The sequence below is a fragment of the Peromyscus californicus genome, unplaced genomic scaffold (genome assembly GCF_007827085.1).
Source record: "Peromyscus californicus insignis strain IS unplaced genomic scaffold, ASM782708v3 Scaffold_4__1_contigs__length_199733344, whole genome shotgun sequence".
NCBI classification, from domain to species: domain Eukaryota; kingdom Metazoa; phylum Chordata; class Mammalia; order Rodentia; family Cricetidae; genus Peromyscus; species Peromyscus californicus.
This window is the reverse complement of record NW_026294562.1, coordinates 168,068,510-168,085,520: the sequence shown is the minus strand read 5'-3', so window position 1 is coordinate 168,085,520 and position 17,011 is coordinate 168,068,510.

The window sequence follows — 17,011 nt, the reverse complement described above, 5'->3', positions numbered from 1 at the left end:
GGAAAACGTAATGGAATTCAGCTACTATCACAAAAGCTACTACCTGGAAAAGTCAAGGACTTCTCCAAAGGTCAAGACATGGCTTAAGAAGTCTTGGTAATATTTTAGCTTGTATATATATGTATATATATATACATATATAATATATATAAATTATATATATAAATTATATATATAAATATAAATTATATATATAAATTATATATATATATATATATATATATATATATATATATATATTTTAGCTGGTTCCTAAAATGATTTTCTTGTGTGCTTCCAAAGTACTCCTAACAGTGTATTTATCTAAAATGCCTATCAAGAATCCAAGGCCACACAAAACAACACCTGTCTCCTACATTAGGTGGATAGCTTTATTTCTTGTGCAATTTAGGGTGAGACCCTCCTTTTTTATACAACCTTACTAATAGATCCTTAACTTCTTTACCTAACCACTTCTAGGAATGTAGACTGAGCACATAGATCCCCTTTTTGATATACTAACAGTCATTAGCACTCAGTTGACCTCCTCTTTTACCACTCCCATTTTGGGTTGTAAAAGAAGGCCTGGCAGTCACTACCTGAGGAAAATTCTTACCTACCTTTATGACCCCATAGAATTCAAGCCTGGTGACCTTGCTAGGCCAGAGGATTGCTATTGCTTGGGTTTATAACTGGATTCCAGAGAGACTTAGAGAGGACTGAGAGAATAAGGAGACAGAGAAGAGAAAAGAGAATGGGAGAACTAGATGGGTAAGAACTTGAGAGGAACAAACTGAGATGGGGAAGAACTAGATTGAAGGAGAAGAGAGGACTAGAGGAATAAGATGGAAGATGAGGAAGAGCCAGATGGGGAAGAACAATGTGAGGAAGAACAAGATAGGAAGGAGATGAGAGAGGAGCTAAGATGGGAAAGAACTAGATGGATGAGAACCTAGATGGGGCAGAACTAAGATGAGACAATTAAGAGCAGATTAATGTAGGGAGAAATCATGCAAGAAAGAAACTAAAAGAGAATAGAAGCTTGTAGAGAGAGAACTGACACAGAATAAAGTGTATGAACTAAGGAGTTTTGTGTACATAAATTCATTTCTTTTCATCAAAGATTAATTATCAGCTGGTTGTAGATTCTTCCCAGACCCTGAGAGGGGACTATCAAGGGGCTGGACCCCCATAGCCCCCGATACACATTAGCTGCTGATTGATAGGTGGGTGCAGGGTCATATGATTTGATTGAGAGCTGGTTAGTGTGTCACTATGGCTGCTTGGAGATGTTTGATTGACAGCTGCTCAGGATGTTTGATTGACGGACAGTCTGACACTATAGCAGCTCTCTGGATGCAGCTCTCAGGACCTGTGATTGACAGATAAGGCTGTTCCCCTTCCTCCTTCCCATCAGAACACCCATGGTTGCATCCCCCCATCATCTCCCGTCCCCCTCACCCCCCACCGCAGCTGCATATTCACACAACATGAGCCCCAGCTCTTGATGGTTATTACATTATGGGGTGGCATATTATGGAATAGCAGCTCACCATGGCAGCAACTCCCACCCCTGCTCCTGCACACACACACACACACACACACACACACACACACACACACACAGTCACACACACAGTGTGTCTTCATCAGTTCTCATAACATTTGTCATTTTTATAATTGGTTTTTACTTATGATGGGTGTTTCTTCCTTACAACACTTGCAAGATAAAAATAAATGAATCATTAAAAAAAGAGTGTCCACCCTGAGTGAGTCTGAGTTCCTGGGTTCTCCCACTTCTCCTGGTGGCTGGAATTGGAGTTGGTAATTCCCTGCACATTGGCTGCTGACTCCCTACTCAAGAGGCTGCTGCCCTGTAATTACTTGAAGCTCCAGAATGACACAGTGGGCTAACATCCTGAGTGACACCAACATCCATCACCCTGACATCCCTCACCCTGACATCAGTCACCCTGACATACATCACCCTGAGGATGTTGGTCATCTCCAATGAAAATTTCCAAACAGGGTCCGTAGGGTCTTGGGGGGGGGGTTGTTGGTGGTTGTGGGGTCATGGAGGTCCTGGAGTTCCTAGAGGGTCCATGGGGAATCATGGGGGGTCATGGGCGGTCATGGGGATCATGGGGGTGATGTCAGAGGTCCATGGGGAGTATTGTTGGGTCATGGAGGCTGTAGTATGTCTGTGGTTGGGTCATGGGGTGTTGTTGAGCAGTGAAGGGCCATGGTGGGTCAGAAGGGGTTGCAGGGGTTGTGTAAGCCTGTAAGGGGTCCTGGGGGGGGGGGCAGAAGGGTTGTGTGGGGCCATGGTGTGTCTATTGCTGGGTCATGGGGCCATGGTGTGTCTGTAGTTGGGTCATAGGGGTCATGGTGTGTCTATGGTTGGGTCCTGGAGGGCTTTGAGGGGTCATGAGGGGCCCATGGGGATCATGGGGGGGCTGTGAGGTATTGGGAGGGCCATACGAGGGTCATGAGGGTCCTGTGAGGGGCTATGAGGTGTTGCATGGATAGTGGGAGGGTAGAGGGGTGGGGATGGGGGTGGAGGATGGGGGTGGAGGATGGGGGCTGGGGGGTTGACTGTTCATAGATGTCATGAGGATCCTTGAGGGAAGTGCTGATCCCCTCCAAGGCTTAAAAGTCAAGCATGGTCATGATTCAGATTTCCAGGCAAGCACTGTTGGTTCTGGCAAGCCCAACCCACCTCCCTGCAGGCTGAAACTGGATCACACTGTGGCCTCTAAGCTCTACATCTGTGGTGGTTATCAACCCTGTCACTACTGTCCCTTGGGTGGTGAGAACCCCAATCAGAATCATTTCTGTCTATGGATCATGATGTAACTAACTATCTGATATGCAGTGGGCAAGGGTCATGGGTGTCCTTGGTCAGCACTTGGGAAGTAGAGGAAAGGAGGTCTCTGTGAGTTTGAGGCCAGCCTGCTCAACAGAGCAAGATCCAGGACAGCCAGGGCTGCACAGAGAAACCCTGTCTCAGAAAATAAATAAAAAAAAGAAAGGAAAAGAAAAAAAGGAAAAAAATTGAAAAAAGAGAAAAAAATCAAATAAATAAATATCCAACAAAAAGATACATAAATAATCAAATGCACAGAAGAAGTTACACATGTGGGCATGCATACATATGCAAAGTCATGCATAGGCACACACACACAGGATTACATATGCACTCGCATGCCTCCGTAAGATCAAGAGGCAGGCAAGCCTGTAGAATAGTTTCTCAATTAGCAATTGATGAGGGAGGGTCCAATCCATTGTGACTGGGGGTCCTGTGCTCTATAAGAGAGCGAGCTGAGCTAGCCGTGAGGATCACGCCAGGAGGCAGCACTCCTCCATGGCCGCTGCCTCAGTGCTTGCCTCCAGGTTCCTGCCCTGTTTGAGTTCCTGTCCTGGCATTGTGATGATTGATGATCACTAGGTAGAAGTGTAAGGCAATTAAACCCTTTCCTCCTCAACTTGACTTTTGGTCATGGTGTTTTCGTCACAAAAGTAGGAACACTAAGACACAGCTTTTGCTTGTTTGTTTGTTTGTTTGATTGACTCAGTGCCCTCCCAAGGACTCTATATAGAGATATTCCTTGCCAAGTGTGTCTTGATTGGACAGTTCAGGGTGGTATTTTGTGAAACATCAGATGACTGGGAGCCCGTTTAGGTCATCCTATCAGACACTCTTATCTTCATCAACTTTAGAGCCAACAGAGAGATGAAATCACAAAGCACCATCTTAGGTGAGTAGAATCCTGAGCCCAACATCATTTCGTTCTGTCTCGCATGTACTCACACACATGATCTCATACACACACATATATGGTCATAATGTCACAATGCACACTCCAATTGACCCCCAATCCTTACCCTATGACCCTATTCTCACTACCATGCTTACTATGTGACCCCACCATCACCACCCCCTTACACTGTGATCCTGCCCCTACTCCATGATCCTGCTCTCCCCCCTTAACCTCCTCCACTTCTCATGACATCTACCCCCTCATGATGGATTTCTCACTCTCTATCACAAAAAACCTTGAGGGGTTCCCTATCATTTCATAATGACCCAAAAGGGTCCACAGATGCCCAAAGACCCTGGATGTTGTCAGCCATGATGTGTTCATACCTGTTCTCACCCCAGTCCACAGTGTGTGTGTGTGGGTTGCCGGGTCACACGTGGATGTAGAAGAGGAGGGCAGCACTTTATAATGTCCTTGCACATACAGCAACTCTTCTCTATGAGGATGGTTCATAGAGGAAGCTGAGGCCAGGTGTGGCCCAGCTGTGGGACAGATGTGGCCCAGCTGTGGGACAGGTGTGGGTCAGGTATGGACCAGGTATAGACCAGGTGTGGCCAAGTGTGGACTAGGTGTGAACCTGCTGTGGCCCTGCTGTGGACCAGCTGTGGACTAGGTGTGGACCCTATATGACCTAGCTGTGGACTAGATGTGAAACACAGTGCTGCAGTGTCCTGAGCTCCTGATTTATTAAGCACAAGCTGATTTTACTTTTCTCCCTCCCAATACCACTCCACTTGTCTCTTCTTCTCTGTCTTCACATTATTTCTAATGCCAGCTCCCTCTCTTTTGTCTTTATCACCTCAAAAGATATCTATGCAGGTTTCCTGGGGCCTGCATGAATGAGATCTCATAACGATATTGCCCCAAAGCAAGCAGAAGCCTAACTTTACCCACCTCTTCTTTCTCATCAGTTCTCTCTAAGGACCCTATGGTCACATTACCAGGCTCAAATCTGTTTCTTTTTCTTTCCCTGTAGTTTCTGTATGGAGCTTAACATTTTTCCTCTAGGGTGAAATAGCAATCACAGGTAAGAACAAATACAGGTAAGAGATGGGAGAGGCTGTCTTTAGGGAAAATGATTGGCAGTTTAATATCTAGCTGATCTAGAACATCAAATTGTTTCTCCATGACAGGATTGTAACTGGGAAATGATCAGGAGTTGATAAAGACAGAAGGTAAAGAAAATAATAGCTGGAGTTGGGACATCTTATACAAGCCATGCTTTATGCCAAATAGGATTTTTTTTTTAAAGAAGTATGTCATCTTATACAACATTTTCATGAATGTAATAATGGGAGAGTGACAGCAAAACTATGATACAATTGGAGAATGCCAGCTGGAGGCTGAATCTATGTTGTGCAAGGGTAACACAGTAATCTCAAGAATAGAGACTGGGCAAACAGCAGCCTTGGGACTGATAACCATATCCCCTAAGGCTGTAAGAGCTGAGTTCTCAGGATCTGAAGCCACAGCTCCCTCAAAACCCTGGTCAGGCTACTACCAGCTCTGCCAAGCATGAACCTGGATTAGAAAAAACTATGTTTCTTCTCCATACATCATAGCTTCAGGGAGAGCCTCAGTCTGGACCTCAATGGCTAGCTATTCTTCCCTGGACCTGCACTACATGCTTCTGTGCAAGTGATTCCAATGCTCCATTGCTGCTTGTGCCAGACAATGCCCAAAGGTGGGGACAGGATCTATATCCCCTTGGAGAAATGCTGTGATGATGACACCATCCTGCCCCAGAAAAACAGACCTGCTTCTGTGGCTCTGGCGGTATCTACCGGCCCTGGTTTGAGCTCTGTTGACCTGAGTCAATGTTAGTCCCCAGAAGAAGTTTGTTGTGCGGCTGAAACTTCTGGGTGAAAGTCTCGATGCCACTCATCTTGTTGTTAGAAAGGGCCTCAGGAATAGAGTTCTTCAACTTGTTCACGATGAAAAGGAGGAGAGAGAGATAATGCAGAGACAATGGAGAGATGCATTTTGCATTATCTCTGGCTGTTTCTGGAATCTTTCCATGTTTTTAGGTTCTCTACATCCATTACTGTTTCATTTTTTTTTTTCTGTAGTGGAAGGAAATCTTTCTAGACATAAACTCTGCCATTTGTGGTGTATTTATTTATTTGTTTATTCGCTTATTCGTTTATTTATTTATTTATTTTAGCCCTGCCCCATGTTTTCTATTTATCAGCGCTAAGCCCAAATTACAGCAGAAGCAAGGAGACATAGAAACTGCCCATGAACCCGGCCCTATGCTGCCCACTTTAGGATGTTAGAGACACGTCTTGGAAAAATGTTCAGGCCATGACCTTTGGTTTGAGCCTGACAGGAAGTAAGTTCTTAGAAGCTTTCAGTCACTGAGTTTCCAGATTTTGAATTGGAAATGAAAAAGTAAAAATTATTAGAGGTTAATTCATAAAGATAAAATAAACAAAATCCAGACTCATGTCACTTATTTTTCATAAGGGTTTGGAAATTATATTCTTTTACAATTGCCATTTTGAAGTAGAAAGCAATGTTATGGTTAATTACTACAACTGGTATAATTTTATGAAGCTATGAAGCACATAAATTACATCAACTGTGTGCCATTTTTATAAGGAAGACATTTGAATTTACTCAGTGATTTTGAAGTATACACTATCATATATGTTTAGAATAATCCTTATGCTGAGAGATAGTCCCATCATAGGAATTTAAAATGTGACATTTTGAATTCTTATTGTTGAAGATGCTTATGAAATTTCTGGGTCATCAGCAACAAAACAAAAAGACATGAATGAAGAAAGGGAACCAGTGGTGAAGAGGGGTATAATAATGAGTGGAGAGGAAGAAGAAAGGGTAAAGGGTGGTAACATGATCAAATGTGTTCCATGAGGGCTGGCAGATGTCTCAGCAGGGGAAATCATTTGCTGCCACACCCTGAGTTTCATCAGGAGGAAAGAGAAACCCGATGCTAGCAAACTGTCCTCTGACATCTACACATGTACCCTAGAGGGCACTCACACACCCACACATACACAAACCATAAATATTGTAAAAGTGTCTTGTGTAGGTATATGAAAGTGTCTTGATAAAAACCATTATGTACAATTAACATACATTAAAAAGGGGAATATTTTATATTTATTTTATATTTCTGGTTTTAATTTATTCCCACTTACCATATTTGTGTGAGAAGGGTGTTCAGCCTAGGATTTACGGAAATGGCTGACACAAACCTAAGTAGATGAAACCAACAAGTTATCGGTCACATGACAAGTGGATGCACACTGAGGATGCCCTGGCTGTCTTATATCAGTAATTGCAGGACCTGGTAGGGAACTGAACCTGGCTATTGCATAATAAACAAGAACTATAGCCACTGCCTTGTTGTGTGTGATTCCTCACTTTATCTGCAGTAGCGAATTCATCCCAGTATTCTCAGAAGTCAGGCATTACATAACATTTGTCCCTTTTCCCCTTACAGCACTGAGGATTGAACCTAAGGCCTCACCTACATTTAGTGCTTAACACCTGAGCCACACCCCAAGTCCCTCACTGGAGAAATCTAGATAAACACCCCACTACAGAGAGCTATCTCTATCCCTTTCATACATGCAAACAATGTGTTCTGATCACACTCAACTCCTACTTTCCCTTTCTAAATTCTTCAACATCCTCCCCGCCATCTCCATGTCCTCTCACGTCTAAGGTAACCCACGGAGTCCAGTTGGTACTATTTATTTGGTCAGCCTATCTGGGATCTCACTCCAAAGAATACCATCTCTCACTAAACTGTCAACAGCTTTTTTTTGTATGGTGTGGGAGTTGTGTGCTCCTTTGCATCCATGCTGGAATGTTGACTGCTTTGCTGGAGTGTTGATTGCCTATCCCTACTTTCATTGTTAATTATGAGACATGATCATGCTGACTTTGAGTTCAGCCTGAAGCTATGACAGGTCTTGAACTGGCCTTCCTCCTGTCACAGCATCATGAGTGCCCTAGATTATATGCCTTGCTACCATGTCTGGGTAATGTTGGGCCTAAATTTGAAGCCTTATAACACAATGCCTGTGGAGATATTTACATCTGCATACATCTCTAAAGTAGGATGGTGCTAAAAGGCATATTTGCAAGTCCTTCGTAATTGTGAATTAAATTGTCCCTGTTAAGCATGTTAATCCTCCCTCTTCTTCTTCCCTCCTTCCCTCCCTCCCTCCCTCCCTCCCTCTTTCCCTCCCTGTCTTTGCCATTTTGGAGTAGAAAGCAATGTTATGGTTAATTACTACAAATGGAATAATTTTATGAAACTATGACCCATATAAATTTCATCAGCTGTGTGCCATTTTTATAAGGAAGACATTTAAAGAGAGAGAGAGAGAGAGAGAGAGAGAGAGAGAGAGAGAGAGAGAGAGAGAGAGAGATGAACCTTTTTCTTTGTATTGTTATTTGACTTGTGTGCATTTGTCACTCTCTCTGGTAGTTGGAGATTCTTTTGGTTGATCAGTGTCATTTGGTTTTTCTGGTGTGAATTGCTCACCTATCTGTCAAGGCCCTTCTTATCCTCCTAACCATTGATACTCTGTGCTTTCTACATGCCAGAAGTCTGTCCTTCAGGGGAGAGGCAACTTGCATTTGTTTTATGTCTGTATCTACTTTGAATACCTTTCATGGAGGTGGATGTATGTATCATTTTACATGAGTATTTGTGTTGTTGCTTTTTCATTGCTTGAGATTTTCATGCATGTTTATAATATGTTTTTTTAAATGAAATGCATGCCTCACTTCTTGTCCCTTAAACCCTCCCCTACAATCTCCACCACATTTGCCTCCCTACTGATGTGCTCTTCTTAAAATCCACTGAATCTCTTTAAGGTTGCGAGTATGAGCATAGGTGTAGGACCACCGACTACAGCACAGGCAGCCTTTAAGGGCCTGCATCCTTGAAAAGACCTATCTCCCCATCCCCCATCAACCATCAATTTTGTCAATAGCTCCTCAACTGGGGGTGGACCACCTCATCCCCTCCCCCATCCATGCTGTGATTATTGACTGACTTGATCTTGCATATGCTGTCACTACCAGCGTGAGTTAACATGTGAAAAGACCCTGTCATGTTCAGCAAATGCTGCATACTGTAAATGTGTCCACATTCTCTGGCTGTTATAATCTTTCTGACTCCTCTATCTCCATGTTCTCTAAGTCTTGAGAGAAGGGGGTATGACACACATGTTCCATTTAAATTCGAATACTTCACAGTTTCGTATCCTTTGCATGCTGACTACTTGAAGATCTTTGTATTCATTATCATCTACTTCAGCAAAGAAGTTTCTCCTATGAAGGTGGAGAAATGCATTAGTCTATAGTTACAAATATAAGACCTTAGGAGGCAGTTTAATACTATGTCCATTTAGAACAATAATAGTAGCAAGATTCCTTCTTGGACCTGTGAACTAGCCATATACAGGTTTTGACATACAGGTTTTGACACTAGTTAATGACACTAGGCATGAGTTTTGATTTTTGAAGTGTGCCTTATATACAATCAAAAAGTGATTGGTTAATCCTATAAAATTCACGCCACTCTTGTAACAGTGACACTGTCTTTTCAGGTCAGTGATTATTGTAGCTTTGCAGGGCTCACATCTGGGTAAAACTCTTCCAGTTGCAAGCAGGAACACACCAACCATTGTGAAAGCTAGCCAGTAGGAAAGAAACTTCCAGATCAGTACAAGCACATTTTATGACCCAAATATATATTTCCTTCAGTAATGAAGTTTTACCATCAAGTTCTAGAAGGCATCCAAAAACAATGGTAATGTCCTTTAATGTTTTGGGTGATCTATGGGACTACACAGGTTGTATTAGTCAAGGTTCTCTAGAGTAACAGAACTTATAGAGATTTTCTATCTCTCCATATTCATATACATATATGAATATGAACCAATGATTTTTAGGCTGTGGTCCAGCTAATCCAACAATTACTGCCAAAGAAAGGAAAGCCCCAGAATACAGTAGATGCTCAATCCATGAGGCAGGCAAAGAGCAAATCTTACTTTTTCCATATTTTTATATAGGCTGCCAGCAGAAAGCTTGGCCCAGATTAGATCTAGATTAATGGTGTGTCTTCCCATCGCTAAAATTCAGCTTAGAAGCAGATCTTCTCATTTCAAGTTAAGCATAAATCCCTCACAGGTGTGCCCTCTATTTTTGGGTTGTAGTTAATTTCAGATGTAGTCAAGTTGACAACCATAAATTATCATCACAAGGTCCAATGCCAGTTTCCCCCTATTCAAATCTGGTGTTACCACCTGGGTCAAGTGGGTAGCCAAATGGGTGCTGAAGCCAATTTAAAAAATGAGACTACATAGTGATTCTCTCCAGTCCTGTGCCCACGATGGTATCTGGTATATCATTGATCCTCCATACCCTGGTCGAAAAACAAAAGCTGTGGACAGACACTTTATGGATTCTCTCCAGGTCTGTGGATCCATTCAAATGAAGGTTTCATTGGTCCTCAGGTCCTTCCATTTCCTACCTCTCTACCTATTCCTGAGGCCATGGTTCAACCCAAGATCTCAGGCCTGGACCTGAAAATTGAGGAAGACAGACACAGGAAATTATTAGCTAGTGTGTTTACAGACCAGCAATCTGTATTCATTCTGGCCTTTGCTCATTGATGCCCACCTTTAATGTCTGGTTGTGTTACAGAAAGGAAAGATGTGGGAGTTTACCTTCTGAGACAGGAATATAGAGTTTACAATTCTATATAAGACCTGTGGCTGCATTCTCTCACTGCCAAGAATGAGGGAGTTTCCACTGCAAAAACTGGGGTTGTGAAACAGAGTATTCCTGGAAATGGATGAATATATAGAAAAAAATTCCCCTTCCAATAATGACACAACAGGAAAATGCCATCCAATGGCTATAAAACTGAAGGACTGCAAATTCCTTAAGGAAGATTCTGATCTTTGGGAAACAAACAAACAGACAAACAACCCATGGAATCAGATCCTATGCCAAAGGAAGGTACTCTGGGGATAGATTTACTATCTAGAAGAAACTGCCTCCCTTAGGTCCCCAGTTTTTTTGTTCCTAACAAAGATTTCATATTCATGCCAAGACCCCAATCAACTGTTCCATCTTAAGAGAGACTACAACATTTCATACGCTCAAGGGTAGAGTCCCACCTCCTTCTGCCCAGAAAGCTGAGGTATCTTCATCCCTATTTTCCACTCTTGACAAGTTCCATTGCTTAGTTAATCATTCTCAGGCAGGAATTGCCTGGATTTCTGGTTATACTTAGACCCCAGGTCTACATAGGAACAGGAACTAAGCAGACTGTCATCCCATTGACTGACAAAACTCACTGTGATTGGGAGCAGCCCAGATTAATGTTAGAGAACTTACAAGGGGTCTAAACTTGTCCAATATCCAAAACCTTTAGCCACTACCCCTTATTCTCATGTTTGCTATTTCACCTTGTGACTTAACTTGTCTGGACAATCTTTCTTCCTCAAGTCTCTGCACCTATGTATTCCTTGATAGTGAACCCTCAAGGCTTCACCCTGTGATTCTTCCCATCATAGCAGAAGAAGAACATATCAGAAATATGTCCCAGGGAAAGGAACTTGGGCTAGCCAGTCCCCTCTAGACGTAAGGCAGTGAAGTCACAGCATAGAATTTGAGTTCTTGAGGGAGGAGGGGACAGATGTCATGCCTGTAGCTTTACAGTTTCCAAGAGTTACCTCCGCCTAAAGAGATTGAAATCAGCCTGTTCTGTGCTTACATGTCTAGTGAGTAGGAGGAACTAAATACAGTGTTCTGATAAGGAATGTGAGACATAGTGAGACAACAAGAGAAATGAATTAGGGTAAAAAGGGATTAAAGGAAGAGAGATGTAATGGAAAGCAGAGAGGGAAAGTGTGTATTTGGATAGAAACAGATATGGAAACAACAGGCAGATTCACAGACAACTGAATCTCAGTGGAATTGTGAACTGTCTCCTGATCCATCATCTCCATCATGATTGACAGAGGTGATTGACTGCTGTACTGAGGGCAGAACAAAAGAAATGAGCAAAACTCCTGGTGGACAAGAAAGGAAGCAAAAATACACAAGTCTAAGGCCTTATATAAACTCAGCACACTTGAAGGATGGCAAATCAACAAATACTAATAGGTACTGTAATCTCTTGGGTAATGGCTCTATACACAGTTACATAGTAATGTATAACTAACAAGTTTTTGAAGAAAAAAAGCCACAAAAATTTGAAAGGCTTTATCCACAAAAGAAAAACGAGGGAAAAATAGTGTGCTTTTGTGGCCTGATATAGAGGGAAAGTATAGATACAAACCCAAAATACTAATAATTATATTAAAGTAGTTGAACTAAAATCCCTACATAAGAAACAAAGGTTATTGTACATATTTAAAGATAAATGAAAGTGAACTATGTTGCTTACTATAGTCAACATTTTAATACTCCTGTATTTATTTGTTTATGGTAGCATTGCATGCCTGTGTGTGCACACATGGTCAAAAGGACACAAGGTGTGTTCCTATGATCCTCTCTGTCTTATTCCTTTGAAACATTTTTCTCATTGAAACTGGAACTAAGATGACAACTGGCCACCCCCAGCAATAGTCCTGTCTCGGCCTCTCACACAGCACTGAGGTTACAGGGACATGTGAGGCCACTGGGATCTGAACTCAGGTCCTCAAGCTTACATAGAAAGCACTCTTAACTATTCTGCTTCTGTCCAGCCCTTCAAGTCACAGGTTTAACAAAGAAACACAGAAAACTGAAATGAAAACATTTCTTTGAGAAATGTTGAGTCCTCGTTTATTCTGTAACTCATAATGTAGATCAGGCTGGACTTGAACTCACAGAGATCCACCTGCCTATGCCTCTGAAGTGTGTACCACTATTCCCATGTCTGAAATAAAGTGAAGAAAAATTATACAAATGCCATCTCTGCCAGAAGATGGCTGATGGAGGAGGCTTTAAAAACAAAAAGTTTTTATGAGAAATAAAGATTAGCTAATGCAGGAAGAAAACATTATAAGTGCAAATCTTTATGTTTCCAATAACTTAGCTATAAAATTTTTAAGACAAAATTTTCAGAGTTAACTGGAAAGATTATTCCAGAACAGTGTCAATAATATTAATATGTGCTTTTTTACATTATAAAGAGACATAGAATTGATATAGGTAGAATACTTTCACTTATGGATTTAAGTTGAACCATATACAGAGCAACAGAGTTTACAGAAGTTCCCTATGCTGTAGATGTAACCAACCGTCTTATTAAATAAGAAACAGAGCCAATACAAAGACGAAAGCCAAGAGAACAGAGCTAAGAGCCTTACCTGCCTGCTGCAGCTAGCCTCTTCAGCCAAAAGACCTCTCCGAAAGAGACCTACTTTTTGTCTGTTTGTCTTTATATAGACTTTCTGTTCTGCCTTCTCATTGGTTGTAAAACCAACCACATGACTGCCTCATCACTGCCTGCCTGTATAGACCTCCAGGTCTTCTATGGTTGGTATTGAGATTAAAGGCGTGTGTCTCCAGTGCTGGCTGTCTCCTTGAACACACAGAGATCTACCTAGCTCTGCCTACCAAGTGCTGGGATTAAAGGTGTGCACCACCAATGCCCAGTTTTTGCTATGGCTCTAATAGCTCTGACCCCCGGGCAACTTTATTTATTAACATACAATTAAAATCACATTTCAATACAAATAAAATACCACCATATTTCCCCTTTTCTATTTTAATTAAAAAGAAAAAAAGGTTATAACTAACATAAGAAAAACTATATATAAAAGTACAATAACTATATACAATATATACAAGTAATAAATATCTAAACAATGTCTAGTCCATTTGTATTTGACAAATTCTGAGAAAATAATTCCATTATCTATCCTATTTTGGTAAGTCCAAAGTGTACCTAATTCACTTTCTATCCTAACTAGTCTTCAACTATAACTAACTAACTAATCTTCAACTCCCTCAGAGATCCAAGAAGGAAAATAATATTACCTAATAAAAAATAAAAACAGGAAGTACATGCAAGCAACTTCCAAAAAATTTGTGAGTTGACAGAAATAGCCAGCTGCCTGCACATTCACTTGAGGTTTCTCCGCAGTGTTGGGGCATCATCTTCAGCCTATAGGCTTTGCATATCTGACAGACTCATTTGTGAAGTAGGATGTACACAAGGTCAACAGTTCAACCTCACATTGGGTGAGAGCAGTCCATGTACCAGAAACACCTGAATTCCACTAGTGTCCTGTCATGATTCAGGATTTTAAATTCTGGAAATTGTTAATGTTTTTTTAATTCAGCTGTCCATTCTTCTTGGCTGTGTATATGTGGCTTCATCTCAGCATCCCGTTCTTCTTCACATCCCTCTATTAAATGCCAGTCTACTATGGAGAGGCATGAGCTTAGTTACTCTTCAAGAATAACTGTTTCAGCTGCTGTTCCATTGCACATCAGAAGCCATCAGCCCACTGCCTGTTCAGCTGCCTTCGAAGAAAAGGGCACTGTACCTTTTCCGAATTGCGAAGGCCACTTCAGGGATGGTGCCATATTGTCCTGGCCTCAGAAGATGCCTTTTGATAAAGCCATAACCACATTTGTTTTGGCAAGACTCAGTAGTCCTTTGTTTCATGTCCTGTCTGTCCATTTTGTCCTGTTGATTCGAGTTGTTGTCCAGTGGCTAACCTTTGCCACAATGAAAGTTAACTTCATATGCAGTTTCTTCAATGCCCATATTTTCTCTGAAGTAGATTGGTACTGCCAAGAGCCAACATGTCTCATAGTCATAACAAAAAAGAAAAAAATTTCTAAGTTATTAAAACATTTTAAATGCCATATTCTGTAGCTCTCTGAAGGGTTTGAAGATGACCTGTCTATCTAAAATATATCTCTTCAATTTTTAAAAACATACCTAAAATGACTACAAGTTCTATTATAATGTCTAACTACTAACTTTCATTTCTTTATATCCTAATAATTGGTAATAATAACATTCAAGGATCAGAAAATTGTATTACATTGTTAAATGAACAGTATAAATACAGTTAGAAATATACATATAACATTTTCTAACAATATCAATTTCAATATATATAATTTGTACACAATATAAAACAATCCAATCCAATGTAAAGTATTTAAAACTAGTAATTGTCTTTTTCTTTTCTTTTTTTCCTTTTTTAAAAAACAAGAACCTTAAATCTAATCTCATTTGCTTAGCCCTTTTCCTAACCCTTGACAACAATTTGTAACCAACCCCCCTAAACAATGAAAATTATCCCAGACCCAAAACCCATTAAAAAGACCAAAAAACCACCCACCCCACACCACCTCTTTGGGAATGTGGGCGTCCTATTCTTAAAATTGCTTCCTGCTGGGTATGGGCGAAGTTATCTTCATACTGAAAGAAAAATTTTAGGTTAATTGTCAAATTCTAGGAAAGGTAACTATATCCTTCATTATCCATTCTGTGTATAATGCCAAAGTTCAGGGTTTATCTCAAGTCCTTATTCAAGTAGTCTTTGAGACTGGATCATCTCAGCTAGCCTACTCAAAATTGCTCTGAGCACTTTGTAGTCCAAAGCTGATCTGTAGATGATGTTTGTCAGCTTAATGATATTATTATTGTCCATGTGGAATTGTTGTTGTTGTGGGGCCCCATCTTCTTCCTGGAGACTTCAGTTGATGTTAGGCCTGGCCGTGATTTCCTGCAGAAAACTGATAAGAGACTCGAACACAAAGACATATATATGCAGCTAATTGAAGCCTTTTTTTTCCTAGAATAAGTTAGTACTCTATATGACCATTCATATCTTAACAAAGTTTAAAATGTATCTCTCTCTATATATATATTTTGATATAAAATTCATACTTTAAGAAAAGTTTAAAGAATCATAATAGAATCAAAGAGTTGAGATTAGTAATAGAATAGTCCCTTAGTTAATTTGGCTTTTCTCCTGTCCCATAGCAGAAGATGGCTCTTTTATTCTGGCATGATACAGGGGGTTTGCATTTTCCTTTTAGCAACATGCTTGAGTTTAAAGAAGGAGAGAGCCATTCTCCAACTCCAAAGTCAGCTTTAAATTTTAATTGAACTGGGACTGTTAGAAGACCAATAGTGTTAAATTTTTAGAGAAGAGCAGAAACAAACATTTAGGAAGACTTATAAAATTTTATAGATGACATATCAATTGGCCGTTTTACTCTGTTTCCTGGGATAGATGATTTGTCCTTTTTCCTCATTTGTCTCATTTGTCCATTGTTCTTCAGATTCCTTAGCCTTCATTCTCTTAAAAGACAAAAACAAAAACCTTTCCCCAAGACTAATTTTGGGGATGTTCCTTTTTGGCAAGTTATTATCTGATTAAATGAAAAGGCATGTGCTACTGGTGTAAGTTCGTTTAAACTGGATATTCATGCTGGTTGATGAACTATCACCTCCTCTAATTAAGAGGTCTCTCTTGTTCAAATTGAACTTTTATCAATTTTGATGGTACCCACAGCTTGTCTTCTCCTATAGAAACAAAAGCAAAACCTCGTCCCCAATGTAACACATACCCTGGTTTCCATTCTGAGGTCAGCAGGTCCTTAAATTATATAGGCTGATTTAATTCTGTAGTTTTTTCTAGTATCCAATGTCTCTCTGCAGCTGTTGTTCCTTTGTTCCTTTCTCATTGGCATTGAGAAAATTCAAAGTTAATAGAGCATTATGCAGTCTATTTCTGGGTTTTTTTTACCCCTTTCATTCCAATATAATATCTTCCCTCTGCATTAATATTCCTGTAGGAGAATGCCTAGAAGGTAAAATAACCAAAATGCAATCCAGCTTTGGATCAATACGATCCACGTGCCCTTCATGTACTTTCTTTTCTACCAAGGCCAATTCTTTCTCAGCTTCAGGTGATAATTCCCTTGGACTATTTAAGTCCTTGTCACCTTCTAAGGTTTTGAACAAATTATGCAGTTCATCATTTTTTACCCCAACAATAGTTCATAGATGAGAAATATCTCCAAATAATCTTTGAAAGTCATTAAGAGTCTGTAGTTGATCTCTCCTAATTTGCACCTTTTGGGGTCTAATTTTTTGTAGCTCTATTTTATATCCTAAATAATTAATAGAATCTCCTCTTTGTATCTTTTCAGGAGCAATTTGTAATCCCCAGCAAGGCAAAATTTTCTTTACT